A 15,153-nucleotide genomic window follows, 5' to 3' on the forward strand; every position below is an offset into this window, starting at 1 on the left:
AAAATAGAAATAGCGGCGATGAAGGGATTGTCGAGTTGTCAAAATAGCATGTTTTCTTAGAAGGGTAGTTAGAATTTTCTCGTTGGATCACAAGCCGGTAAGTCGGAGCTATTTTAAACGTGTTTAGTTGGATCATCAGATGCTCATGTCGTGTGTTGATGTCAGAACCAAATGAGCCGATTTCCATCTTTTTATGCACTTGATCACCGTTGGCAATATGACATGAAATCACATGATTTGATGTTGTCATCATGATACCTACATTGCTAGAGTGTTCAAACAGAAAAAGCTACTGCGAGGGGGAAATTGGTACTGGTACCTAGCCCTGGTAGGGAAGGGGGGAGCAGAGCGAGGGAGGGAGGGGCTATCCCACCCCCATCCACCACCAAGAGTGTTTTCTTCCACACTGGTTTAGAAAAAAAATTTATGGTCTACAGCAAACTTGCTTAGGCAAGAGAAATATAGTCGGTGAAATCAGAAATTTATGAATTGGGGGCAAATAGCCTACAACAGCCTAAACAAGACATCACTCAATCTATTCAGTCATCTCCCTCATTTGAAATGTTTCACTGCTGTACTAATTGCATTCTCAATTAGCTCTAATTACCTTGCTGCAGACATTTGATTGTTTTTTTCACTGCCTTTTAACCTGGAAGTGTGCCATGCATTCAGTGGTTCCGCTTATCAAAATTGTTTAACCCTTTCGAGGTTGAATGATACATTCGAACTGGGCAGCTAAGATTATTGGTCGACCACTTGAAACCGTCTTGGCTACCTGCATTCCATAGCTTGCCAAGCCATGTTAGCATTGGTCTTCCTTGTAGAGAGACGACTAAGCCTTAACATTTTCTCTAGAACTTGAAATCATGAAAGAAATTATAACTCTTTCAAAACGAACTGAATGCCAATTTCAAGGGTAAAATGAGTTGTTTGTTTCAAGAGAACAGCCTCCCAGGTTTTAAATGAGCATCCACTTCATTTTGAAGGAGCTCTAGTTGCTTTAGGATTTGAACTTCAAGCCAAAAATGGTGGTGTGCCTATGGTCAAAAAGCTAACAGTTTGCCTATCACTGAAGATAATTAAGCTGTCTGTGTCATGTCTTTTTACTATTGACTTTATCTTAGGTTCAGTCCTCAGTGTCAAGGTGGCAGCAAGGTTTGTCTTATTTTGAGCTGCAGCTTGGGCAATCTTTTTGCAATCTTGGAGAAATTCAAAACTAGCAATCACCTCTAGAATAGTGCGAAAGTTCTGTAACCCCTGGTGACTTTCTACACCAACCTTTGAAAAACGATCAAGATAACTCGAAAAGGAATGGGTTAATAAAATACAAATCGTAAAATAGTCATCATTTAGCCCAAGGCAATAGGGTGTAGTACAAGCATTGGACAAGCAAACAACACAGGTTTTGTGCTGTTATCTTGTTTAGCATCTTTGAAGACCAATTTGACCAATTATTGTATTCTTGTCCTTTGTACACTTAATTTCAATTGCGATGTTAACTTCTTGCCCTTTATGCTCTAGTTACCCGTCCATGCCCCCTGGCACTACAGGTGAATAAAATAATTCAACAAGTCAGTTTTGGACACAAACTTGGTGAAATTCTATGCCTTGGTAAAGCAATTTTCAATGAATTTAACTAGAATGAACTTTCAGTGTATCGTCGAAGATAATTGAACAGGAATTTTAGCTCTGGTTGAGGTGGAAAACAACATGTCTGACCATGACCATGGTACAACCATGGTAGATACAATTCCAGTGAATTCCGTGTTTTTATGTCGATCAGTTTTGAATGAATGCACTCTCCATGCAGAGGCGTCTTGAAACTCGAGTGTGGAGAGTGATTGTTCAACCGAAGAGTGGTTCCAGTCAGTTACAGAGTGTTTGTCGGTGGAGGCACATCGAGGCTATCTTCTCCGACTAAATTGGATTACTTTAACTTCTTGTTGGAATAACAGTGACATTTCCTAAGGATACAAAAGTACTTTTGAAAGGATTACAGAGAAGTTACTTTAAATTGTAAGTATTTGAATCTATAATGATACTTTTGAATAGGAAGATACTTTGATTAGCAAAGTTACATATGAGTTGAATGGGAAAGCAAAAGAAGTAGTTATGGAATTCAATTTATTTTGGAGGATGAAGGTCCAATATGAAATGGGAAGTGCTTTGACATTCTTCACGATTTATTAAAACGTTTGTTCTACATATTGAAAAGCAAGGTCTATTTTTGTTTTCCACTTTCTAGTTGGGCCATTGATGCAGTAGTAAGAGCATATTTGTTGTGGCTCCAAGAAGTTTTGATCGTTCCTTAGCCAGAGCATCTTGACCACCAAGCTTTTTGCTCCTTGTGAAGATATATCCCGGCTACCTTTAAAGGGAGAATATATAAGACCATGAAGTTCAGGATGTAGTCAGAGACAAAGGTGTCAGGTGTCAAGGAGCTGCACATCATAAATTTCATTTAAGTGGTCCTATCTTGATGTAGCCAGGAATTAATCTAAACAGCGTTATGAATAAAATCTTACATTACCGATTTGGTTTGTTTGATGCAGCATCCATGCTAAATTGTGATGCTATTAATGGGACAAAAATGAGCTCAGTAGGCCTTCTGTGCCATCGTCTGGTGACCTCGAAACTGCTGAGAGGTTATGAATCAGAACTTTAGACGTGACCATTCAAAAGTAATTTTTATAAGCGTTATATGATACAGATTTCCTTTAATAATGGAAGTGATTTTTCCAATTTCACCATCCTGCTGACAAAGCTTCGGAAATATCTGTCGCATTTTGAATTCCTCCCTGTCTATAAAAACACCAGTTAAATGCATAATTACCAAATGACGATTTTTACATTCATTAATTAAATGCAGAATAGAATGGTATTATTTTTATAAAGATATTGACCCGGTTTACTTGTTATTGTTCTTTAATGGTGTTTGTTCATCTTGAATATCATGTAGGGCAGGGATATTATCAGATATTATCAGATATTATCAAACTCCCCCCTTTGTTGCTTAATGCAGAATTTTGTGTCTGAATCCAAGCTGTCTGAATCCAAGCTGTCCTCTCTGCCTGGTTAAAGCTCCATAAGCAGGAATACTGATTGTTCCCATGATATTTCCTAATCAAAATTCAATGTAAATTGTAATAACTTCAAAGGAAGTATCATTTCGTGACTTTTTCTACACGCTACTACGCTATTAGTTGATGGCAAACTTGTCACAAAACGCTTTTAAAAATGGGGAGTTTTGAAAGTGGAATCCATGTTCTACGGCAAGTTTGGTCACATACCTTGCAATACAGTAGTTATAAGACATGTTGCCCAAACTTTTCTAAAGCCGCGCCAATCTTTTTTCTCAACATTTTCATTTAAGAAGAGCATTTCTAGGCTAGCACATCATGGTTCAGGGTATTGTTTTACATCTTTGTCAATGGTAAATCGAGAAGGCCAATGTTTTTGTTCTGGTTAATCAAGCCTATCTAAACATGACTCCAATGTTCTGTTGTCTGAATTTCAAAAGACAGTGTGTCTAATCAAAACTGAAGGAAATTATAGTGACCAGGAACTTTCCCCGGCCACTCTCGTCCCTGAATGGCCCCTCAAGTCTTCCTTTTATTCATCAATTCAAATGCCTTTAGTATGTTGTTTCAAGCAAGGAGAAGTTGATCAATTTTCAAGGGCTATAAGAATTTTAAAGAAATCTCGGAAACAAGGAATCCTTTGAACTGCCAAGGTTTTGATGTGCAGTTCATTCTTCTTTTCTATACTTTAGTAATACTACTGTTCACAGTTCACTGTTGTCAAGACAATTTAAGGATGAAATTTCCTATTTGTCCGACTGAATCCTTTGCTTCCTGATGCAGGTCATTTCACAGCTGTGGGTTCATATCTAATTCTGTCACCTTGTGGAGTTAGTTCTTCTTTTTAATTAAGTGTACCATATGAAGTTACAAGTATCTGGTCATTGGTCAGCACAATTCACTGTAAACTGGATGCAGGAGTCAGCTTATGGGACCTCAGGTCGAACAGAAAGTTTTTTATTTCAGTCTGTTTGTTTGTTACTTATTTCCCTACTTGTATATGTAGTGCCAGCTTAGAAAAACATGGGAGAACTGACATGCCAGAATGCATGGATGACACTGATATAAAAGTAAGATACACTAATATTCATGCGAAAGGGATATAGTCAAGGCTTCTGGTTCAGTGTCAGAAAATGCCCACAGTGTTTCACTGAACAGCAATCTTCACTGGCTCATCACCCAACCTCCACTATTTCTGCCGCTTGTGGCAGTCAGTAGGAATACCATGTTAAGGATTACTATGGACTGCCTCAGGAGTGTAACTGATGGAGTGAGAGAATTTGATGTTATCTGACCATGCTGATTATAGTCACCATCAGGACCTGCTGATGGCGATAAGATTGGTGTTCCAGTTCGATATGTGTGACCTTGGGCGATAGTATCTAACACTGGATCCAGTGGCATGTCGAACTTGGGCCATTTAGAATGTGGTCATTGGATAATTAGGTAGATTTGATGATGGTTTTAATCACTTTGGCATCATTTTAAACAAACTGTTGCAGATAACCTCTACGCCTTTGAGGACTTTGACTTGTTGCTGCCGTCGGCAGACGTTCGAAGAAAACTTCCAAATTTTGTATCTGGTTTTGCATTGGCATGAATAAGTAAACTCCTTGGTTACCTTTCAATGCACATGCACAACTGGATACAACATCAGGAAATTTCCTATCAAACATGGAGGTATTGGTTGTCTCAACTGAGGCGTGGAATTAAGAAGAAAAACAGACCAAGACATTGGGTGATATGAATAAAGGCTAGCAAATGCTTTTACTTCAATTTTGTACAGAAAGGCCTAGTGTAAATGTACATGGAGTTTTAGATAAAAGCATTTACTACTCTTTATTCATATCACCCATTGTTTGGTGTTCCGGTAGGCCTGAGTGCTTGCATTTGATAAACCAATAACATCCTTCATGGGCTTACATCCTCGCCGTTATCATAGTTGCAATCAATTTTATAGCCCATACTGATGTTATTAGCGGCTCACTATAAAAATATCCCGATTATTTTATGAATGCTAAGACAGGTAATCTGAGTTTAACACTTCAATAATTGTTTTTCAGCGGAAGCTTTGGCGTTTTCCTCTGAAGTAAACACAATTTCTTTGGTCATCTAAGGTTGAATTTTATTGCTTGGATTTATCGGCAACATCATTGATTGGACATGTCGTAGCGTCCGGAGATGTTTTACTACACCACTGCCCGATTAATTGGTTGTGAATTGGTTGTCCTTCCTGAGCTTACAACTTATTCCTCAGAAGGGCGGCCTGTCAAGGAAGCGTTTGTCTTGAGTTCGGTGTAAAACACCCACCTGTTAAATCCTGTTGTAAAGTAATGCAGGACCGCATTTAATTTGGCAAGGGGGCAGCACTTTCCTCGGACATCAGCGAAAAACATGTTTTTTGTCCTGATTTTGGTGAACGTGATGAAAAGTGGGGTCTGCAAAGTTAAATACGGCGTTGCAATGTCTTGTGATGGCCCAGTAGGGGATGCTCATGTCGAGATTGGTGTTGAAGGGGATATCTAAGGAAGCTAGTTTATATTATTATATTTCGGCTGAAAAACCATATCGGATTTTTCAAAATTTCAAAAACCTTTATTTCTTATGAGAGGGAAGAATTTGAATGGTTAGAATGAGACTGCATGGACTCAGGTCAAAATCTCAGCTGCCATCTCCAGGGAATGATGATTATACATGATGGCTACTGCTTCATTGCCAAGTCAGCACTTGTTTCTTATTCCTTGATGCCATGCTTGACCACCCCAGATTTGAAACACCAGGGCCGTATTTAACTTTTTTGTCCAGGGGGGGCAGTGGGATAGAGCGCCGAAGGCGATCTGCATGCGCCGCAGGCGCATCCGAACGGGGGGGGGGTCTGGGGGCCCTCCCCCAAGAAAAATTTTAAAATAAAAGGTCTGAAATGGCATTTTCCTGGCATTTGGAAGTGTGAATCAGTAGTATTTTTACTCTAAAAAAGGACCACTTTTATGAAGTATTTTACGAAAATACCACATTTGGACAGAAAATGTTAATTTGCAGATTATAAGGGTTGCACCTGAGTTGATAACATCTGCTATCCATATGCTGCTATCATGCTGGTAAAGCTATGGCTAAGATTAGTCTGTCTTTTTTATACTGTCTGAAATTTTTTTTTTCAACATTTATTGCACAGGGGGGGCAGCTCAGGGGGGGCAGCTGCCCCCCCCCCCCTGCCCCCCCCTCTAAATACGGCCCTGAACACGCATCCACAACAGAAACTATGGAGATTTTTGTTTTGAGGGAAGTGCGCCGTATGGTTGAGAGAAACACATGTACATTGATATTGGATATTGACGAACTGGCAACATCAAACTTGGACGTTTGCAAATGTTTGATTTGTTTTGCCAGCAAAGGAATCGGCGAGTAAATAAGAGAGTTTACATTCATTTGCGACTTGAATAACCGGCACAAATGTACATAGTGTGGAAGAAAAACAGAATAAAGGCCTTTTGAGAGGAAATAAAACTTCAATTCTTTGGGCGTTTAAATCATATTTGCTTTTGTGGAGAAGCCTTCAAATTTGGACAGAATTTCAAGTGGTATTATACGCACTATCCTATTTTTATGCAATTGGATTTCAAGCTCTTCAAGGTTTAGCCCTCAAATGTGCTTGCGCCTTAGAACTTATGACAACATGGTTTCGTGTAACTTGCTAGTTTTCCTTTGTTGACCGAGTGAAATTCCACCAATGTCCATGGCCCCTTGTTTCAACGATAATCTGGTTTGCTCATGCAAGTATGCTTTGCTTTCAGTCAAATTTGTATGAGTAATACATACATAACTTGCATCAATGTTAGGATGAAATGAATGCATTGAAAAGTATCACTTCTGTTTTCATTTTCATGTCACTCAAAGTTGTCTTGTATTGGTTACGACAGCAATTTATGTAAGATTGCTATAAACTTGGAGTGAAATGACATAAAAACTTATAATCAAATCCACTTTTCACTAAACTGTCTTCCTTGTACGAAACCTTGAAAAGTTAACCAGGCAAGAAAATATTTGGCCCTTGACTTCAAAAATCTTGTTTTGTTTTACAGTATTTGCTTTAGTGACAGGAAGTCATACAATTAAGGACATTGAAAAATAATCATTGATTCAAATACTTCCATTCTAAATTCTTTCTAATTGTTGCTGCATATCACATCACACCGTGCATTCTCTTCTCAAAAGGAATATGTTAACCAATGATGACGTTGCATTACTTCACAAGTCAAATAAATTGCACAATTCTGGTTGGTGATCCTGTGAGTTAATAACAAAAGTCAATTTAACTGTCTCATTAACCTTCCTGTTATGGTGCAGGCCAATCACCTTTCAGGTCAATAAACTCACTAAAATTGTTCTTAAATGAAGAATGGGGAGGAAACTGGCCAAAGGACACCACCTTGACCACAAACCTCTGGGGAAGAACTCTCTAGGACAGTCATTACTGAAAAGGGACTGACTCTTTCCGGTGAATCTCGAAAATTCCAAACACAGGAGAAGACTGAAATAGCCAAAGTAATGTCCCCCCATTATGTCAGTCTTTAACTAACTCTGCATTGGCTGTAAAATTGCCCAAATTGACTTGAAAGTCATAACAGTCCATTTGGAGCATTCTCTCTAATTTCTCTAAACTGCTCCCCAAAGGGTGTTCAGTCAATTGACCCTGATGCCCTTTCAGTGAACTGTCCCTCATGTCTCATCCCAGTCTTCCATGGGTAATTGATGGAGAATCCATGATGATGGTTTCTGTGCACTGGTGTAAGAAGTGTCCAAGTACCTTTATGAGTCTCGATTGATACCGTTGTTAAATCTTGAATGGTGAAATTAAATTCTTTATTGATACCGTGATTTAAAGGGGGACCACAGGGAGTCAAATAGGTCTTCTTCAGGTGTCTGTTTGCATGAATAGTTTTGGAGTACTGTGAGATGGGAGCAACTTGCGTAACTTAATCTGACCTACCTGACTGGTGCCTAGAGGCTCCCTTTGAGACATGGTACTTGAGGAAGAGTTTGATGTAGATCAGGGTGAACGAATTTGTGATCATGTGCGCAGATCTTGGTTTCTACTTTGTAAGGAACATACTAGCCTGCTACTGTTAAAGGTGGAGTGGCATAAATGTGTGCATCAAACAAAATATTATCACCAGACGATGCAACAGAGAATATTGAGTGAGTATGACTTTATTACCCTTTAAGAAAGTTGTGGGATTCTGCAATGACCACTGTAGAGGAGGGGCTTAGAAACATTTTTGTGAAAAGGAAATGCAGACAGTTCCTCTCTGAATTCACCAGGAAGACTGCTCAGCGGTAAGATATATTGTATCCCTTCTACTATGGCTCAGTACTTCATCCTCTTATGGGACAGTCCATTTGAGCCACTCAAAAGTGCCCTTTAGAGACTCGAATATGAGAGTTATGAAGTATTATATTCGAGACATGTCTGAGCTGAGATTTTCTTATCGAAATTGATCTTCTGGAATGGAGCTGGCTGCCCAGTTCTAAAGGGTGGCTAAAGGCAGGTAATTGTTTAGGGTGGCCAGTTCGTGATCTCAAGGTGACTAATATGATTCACAGTCGAGGAACGTGATCTGTTTTAACTGGAAAGCGGCAATATAGTCTTTGTACAAGCATCAATTATGAAGTCTGGCCCACCTAACCTCTGCCTACAGTCTTCCTTTAAAGACAGAATCAGCTTCTTTGAAGGAAGATGGCATGCCTATTGCTTGTGGGTGAAATAAAAGGCCTTTCTCATCCATCGTGTTCTCCAGCTTATCTGCACTAAAGTCAACACAAAGGGAGATTTTAAGACAGGCAAATCTGCTCGGAGATCCTCCAATTAAAACTTTGGGGTAGAAGTATGTAACTGTATCAATTTAGGCGTAGCTTCAAAATCGAGTGAACTCTGCACGAATATCAACAACGCATGTTACTTTGATTGCTAGAACTTGGTAAATGGCATTTTGTCAGACATCCGAGTGATGTGTTGGGTACAGCTGTCTATATTGTGGAGAAGATCTACTCTTATCATGCAATAGTAATAGTTCTCAAGGGAGGAGTGAGAGTAGGTAATTTGGTTCAGCAATAGAGCTGCAGGCATCCGAGTCCTTCACTGTCTTGGTAGTACTCCTTTGAAGACTTTCAGCACGGTTGGTCTTGTTGGTAGAAGTGACTTCGTCTTCAGTCGGGTAGAGTCCACGCTAGCTACTCTGGTTTCTTTATACTTGGTGGGGTCTTTGCTTCCTCTGGCATGGACACCAGATGAAACCTCAGTCTTATCTCTCGTTTTAAGGTTTGTGAGGAGCAGGGAAGTTTAATTCCTCGTGCCGGTTCATCCAGGGCTGAGTTGTTCAAAACCACGTTAGCTTTAACGGAGACGTTTAGTCTTAACATGAACATTGCAGTAGGTTTAACTGAGAGAAATAACGTAACGTAACTGTTAGAGATAATGTGACTTTTGTGCTTTTGAACAACCAGGGCCAGAAATACAAGACTGGGTTCTCCTTGGGATCAAACCTGGGTCTTAATGCGTGGTAGCCAGCAATGTCACGCTGCTGCTGTAGGCTATAGAGGGTTCCTCAGGAGAGATTGATTTTTCAGAACACGCATGTGGTAACCAGTGCTATAGTTGAAAAGAATATCTTTTACTTGAATCGACTTCTCACTTGAGCACCTGTCAATTTCCCTTCAGAGTTACGATTTTTAATAGAGTTTTTGGCGCCGGTCTTTATGATATACTTCGCTGGCAACTAAAATATTCTGCATTTGGAGTGAGCGTGTTTCACAGACTTGGCGGTAGTTTGGGCAACTGCATACCAACTGATGGTGCACTAATTGGCAAAAACATCATCGATTGGATTTGATTAGCACTTTACGTGACAGAACCTGCATCAGCCGAATTCTTATTAAGCAATAATGGCTGGGAAAATCAACTGGGAATCAACATCCGTAATTTTTTTAGTCGACTTGCACTGCAAGCGATGGAGCATTCGACAGTTAACACCTTGGGCGCTCACAGATTTTGCAAAATAATCTCAACGCTGACCGCATTTCACCACCTCGTGAAAATAGTCCATAAGGGAATTTTTCCTGGCTCTGGTGGTGCCTGATCTTGCGGATCTTTCTAGCCCTTGCCCACACGCCTGGTAATCACCAATGGTGATACGGATCTCCATCTTCGGAAGTGATAAATACTAGATCTCTCCCGAGGGTGTGCCCAAATGACTCATTCTTTTATTACACCTGACAATCTCATTGTCAAAGTCAGTTGCAGCTAATCTCAGTGGCTTTGGTGGAAGTGATTTATCATGTTTATCTGTTGATAAATTGCCGGCTGGATCATAAGATTTTCTCACTGCATAATAGGACCATTTTACATGACAACAAAAAGACCCGATGCGATCCAATGGAATCCAAATGTGGTCCAAATTTGTTGAATTATCATACTTGTGGACTGCACAGCTTTCTCTTTAAAACTTCACACTTCATGCTTCCAAGGAACAGGGCCAAGCTTAATGATAAAGATAACCCCTTAGCTGAGTGGAAGGTCATTGGGCCTCTTTTGTCCTGCAAATGAAATGTAATAAGTCTCTGAACTGATAAACTAGTACAGTAAAAAAACCAACTGTATTTAGACTTTTTATAGCTCTCTATTTGGACTTGATTTTCCCACTGACTGAATAAGTCGCTTTTTTTTCCTAATCACCAAGCCTTATCTATGATTGTCTGCAAAAGAGTTATCGCATCTCTCATAAGTTTGGTAATATCACTTGAATGACTTGTAAAAGGTGTGCTATGTGATTGTGGGTGCCTAATACCAAATAATTAATGGTCTGTACTAAGTGCTTGGACATAATGGTGAGTTGAAGTGACTTTTGATGGACCGAAACTGTTATTTTGAAAACCGAAAAAAAGTGTGAATAAAAGGCCCTTTTAAGGGAATTCGTTAAGTGGGTGTATGAAGGAATTGTAGTGGAAGTAGGCCTATAAATTCCTTTTTTTTTAACGACCCATTAAATTTTTGATCAAGTGTTAAATCAAAATTGAAGCCGTAGGCTCATTTGATATTGGTCTGTATTTCAGTTATTTGTTGGCCAAAATGGTAATTTTTGTCGGTACTGACAGATGAAATTTGTAACAAGACTATACTTAAGTTTAACTGGGAAAATCTACATTGCTCCGCAAAAAAGATATCAAGCATGGCTTTACTTATGGAAGCTATAGAGTTAGAGAGAGAAAGTCACTGTTTGAGGTTTCTGCAGGGCCACTTGGGAGCTTCTGTGAATTCAGCGCTATCTTGATATGTGCAAGGCCTTTGAAGGAAAGCGGTGACAAGACTAGGGTTCGTACCTAGGCCACTTGCATTGAGAGACGCACGCTCCATAAACCTGGTGTTTTACTAGTAACTATCTTGATTGAATTTCATGTGTAATACTAAACACGATTACACAAAAAACTATTCTTGGAATTGTCATGATGACAGTACACAGTACAGAGGGTCAAATTAGGATTATTAGCACGAAAATACAGCGTTATTTAGCAATAATTGTTGCAGATTATACCATGCAATCATTGACCATCAGAAAAACACAAAATACTGTAAGCATTCTGTCATAATAAATCTGACTTTCATGTTGATAGTGGTTGTTTGCCTTGGTTCAAAATATTTGCAATAGTCAAAGAAAAATATAACATTTATATTTGTGCAGTGTTGCGTCCCCCTTTATTGAATAATTATATTCTGCCCTGCGGCCCCAAGCAATTTTTAGACCCTTACCATTTCAGTGCAGTTATATAGGGATTGTTGCTATTTTAATGTTTTTATTGTTTTGATATTCTTGGTAAGTGTTAAATGGCTCATAAAAAGTCATAGTCTTTGCCACTATTAGCTGCGGAGAATGTGTTAAACATGTTGAATGAGAAACTTATGTGGAATATCAGGCTCATAAGAGTATAGGTAATCGCTGGGTTGGATACTGATAACTGGTCACTGCGATCACCAATACTGTTTTGCAGGCACCTGCGATGTCCTCTGCAAACAAGCAATTTTTGTTGCGTGCAATCATGATCGTAGGTCGCACAATGGCGGAGCACGTGTTTTCAAATAAGAGTTATTGCATGTTGTATTTTTCTGTGATTGGTGAAAGGTTCAGAGAAAATCTAATTGCCGTGAAATTATAAGCAGCCAAACATCAAACAACTTCCCCAAATTATTCTGCCTGGTGTCACGCGACTCGTCAGTTTGTGTGACAAGGCTTTCCTTTCCCCGCAGAAAAACCTTTTTGAGTTGAAAAGACAAGACATGTCTGTGTTTTTCTTGGCCCAATCCTTTGAATTGTGGTCTCATAAATTTCAGTCTATTTGCACTTTGATATATATTTCGAACCCGCTCTGGTTAAAATGGGCTCACTCCTCAGAAAAAAACTTCTAATACTTTATTCGACCAAAAAGCCAGATCTTGTGTATCTGCTAAAATTTACGAAAGCCTTTGACATTGTGTTTGGTAAATATTTTTTGGGTCGGCAGACTATAATATGATATGAAAGGATTGCGCTCTCAAAAAATTTACACAATTATTTGCAATGAGATCTGTCATTCAAGTTTAAATATAATTTTTAAAATACCAATATATTTGCTTGCTGAGTGCTAATAACATCAATTACTGTAATAATTTGAAAAGTCGTACATGAAATTCCAAAAACTCAATCTGTAGACTTCTTTTACCTCATTTGCTGCTAAAAGCGAATTAGACATGATTTCTCCGCTTTAACTGCTAAAATTGCGCAACCGGGCTTTACATACATTCCAACCCTTAAAAGGTCCAATTGGTAAATACTATAAACTAAAACATGCAATAAAATTGTCGGTTTCTTTGATTATAAGGGAATAGCCCTCGGTTAATGTGTCAAGCAAAGACTATCGATTTGGACATTTGTGTCATTATAATGAGATGTTTACCTGATGAACAACAATCATTAAATCTGAGTAGTTAAAGACTCCCGGGAAATTTTTATTCAATTGCATTTCTGTGGCTTTCATTTTTGAAATCAGTTCCTTATTTAGATTCTCATGTCAATGTTGATAATGGAGATCAACATTCATATTCCTGATTTGTGGAAATAGACACTCAGGGACATACTTGACTCAGTCAGAATGTTATGATGTTTTAGGCAAACCGCAAACTTCTTCTTTGATATTTGCTGATGAACCCCCCAGTAACTATCGTGGCAATGGGCAATAAATTGATTGCTCATCTTTGGTTAAATCACTGGGCTTGATGGTCAAAGCAATGACCAATTCTTGTTGCAGTGAGGCATTTTGTTTTATGGGGTTATTCTTGCAGGTCACTCGGGGGTGTTTTCATTGATGTGAGATTCCAACAAATTTTCATTGGTTGGTAGTCAGCACTCAGTCATTTGAGCTCAACATCCCTAAACTTGTAGAAATTGATCTCCTTACGCCATGTTTTGGATTAAAGTTTTGACTCCTATTTTAAACAGTGGATTATTTGAGATTTAAGCTAATTTGCAAATGATTTGATTATGTATTGTTAAATGGATAAAAAGCTACTCTGCACAAAGAAAGGGTGTGACCAGACCAAAAGGGTGTTATTTTGAACACTTTGACTTTCTCTCAGTATAGGCCTACAATACACCATTTTAACTTACATTCAGGTTCTTAGTTGTGAGATTGTAGGTTTTATTGACAGGTACAGAATTGATATTTTTACAAGATTAGTCCAGTTGACTTGCCCTAGAGATTAGTGCAAGGCCTGACGTTTGTGACCAACTAACTGTTTTCAGTTCCGGGAAGGCAAAACCTGACTGGCAAGTAAGCCTATACATAGGATAATTGTATTAACGAGGAATTGTGACTTTTAGTGAATTGCTTTATTTGGTGTTCTCATCTGCATTCAGTGATATCTTGTGGTAAGTACATTTTCACAAATATGCTCAGACTTCTGGAAAAAAACTTGTGAGGTAATTTAAACACTCTAGTGATTAATTCAACCTAACTCTTATTATTTGACAATTACAATCTGTAAATAATTTTCATCTGAGTAGATTTCTTGAATGAACAGAGTGAGCCTTTAACATGTTAAGGGTAAAATATCATCATGGGTTAAAACCATATAGATTAATCTTTTCTTGGTTAAAGTGGCTTCTGCATTCTTTATCATTGACTTTGAGGAAGACCAATTTCCATAACTTTATGCAAGAATCTTGAGAGTGAAGAAGGGATCACATTGATGTTGGCAAAAGAATTACCATATTGAAACTTGCTGAACGATATGGATTTGCGATTTATTGGTCTGGAATATGGCTTTGTTTGGGTAAGTGACTTATGTCTTCCTGTTTTGTCATACCCAAATTGATTTTGAGTGTCCCAGCAGCCAATCTCCATAACTTTAGAAATTTAATGGTATTCTCGACCAAATTATGTTAGGGGCATCTGTACACTCTCATAGCAATACCAGAATGGTGGGACGTTTGGACTTGTTGAGGCAGATGCCAGAAAGACTGGACATTTGGACTTGGTGAGGCAAGATACCAGTAAGATCTAGGAGCTTACGGAATTGTTCAGGCTGGAACATGCCAGTAAGATAGGACTTTTGGACTTGTTGACAAGTTTGAGGCAAGATGCCAGTAAGATGGGACTTTTTGACTTGGTGAGGCAAGATTCAAGTAAGATAGGACTTTGACAGTTGGTGATGCAAGATGCCAGTAAGGTGTGGGACTTATGGACTCGGTGAAGCAAGATGCCAGTATGGTATAGGACCATTGGACTTGATGAGGCAAGATGTCAGTAAGATAGGACATTTGGACTTGGTGAGGCAAGATGCCAGTAAGATAGGACTTTTGGACTTGATGAGGCAAGATACCAATATGTTGAAAGGACTTTTGGACTTGGTTAGGCAAGATGCAAGGAACTGTCAGATATTGTGGTCATGGTATCTTTGAGTCTTGCAAAGCATCTAAATGGGAAGGCATGCACCATAAAATATGAGACATCCAAAAGCTAATCCCAGTTCTTTTGCTGTACTCAAAGC

At 38.9% G+C, this 15,153-nt stretch overlaps 1 protein-coding gene across 4 annotated transcripts in view; it reads left to right on the forward strand.

The window, feature by feature from the left end:
* Nucleotides 1-15,153, forward strand: part of LOC135485915 (FRAS1-related extracellular matrix protein 1-like) — a 65,165-nt gene that overhangs the window by 17,966 nt on the left and 32,046 nt on the right. The window contains exon 1 of one of the 4 annotated variants that reach the window (XM_064768297.1): nt 1,855-2,016. The exons of the other annotated variants lie outside the window; for them this stretch is intronic. The gene's annotated coding sequence lies outside the window, so the exon portion shown is untranslated. Of the gene's footprint in view, nt 1-1,854; nt 2,017-15,153 lie in introns of those variants that run through there. 4 annotated transcript variants of the gene reach the window in all.

Source organism: Lineus longissimus, chromosome 4 (assembly GCF_910592395.1).
Source record: "Lineus longissimus chromosome 4, tnLinLong1.2, whole genome shotgun sequence".
In the NCBI taxonomy this organism is placed as follows: Eukaryota; Metazoa; Nemertea; class Pilidiophora; order Heteronemertea; family Lineidae; genus Lineus; species Lineus longissimus.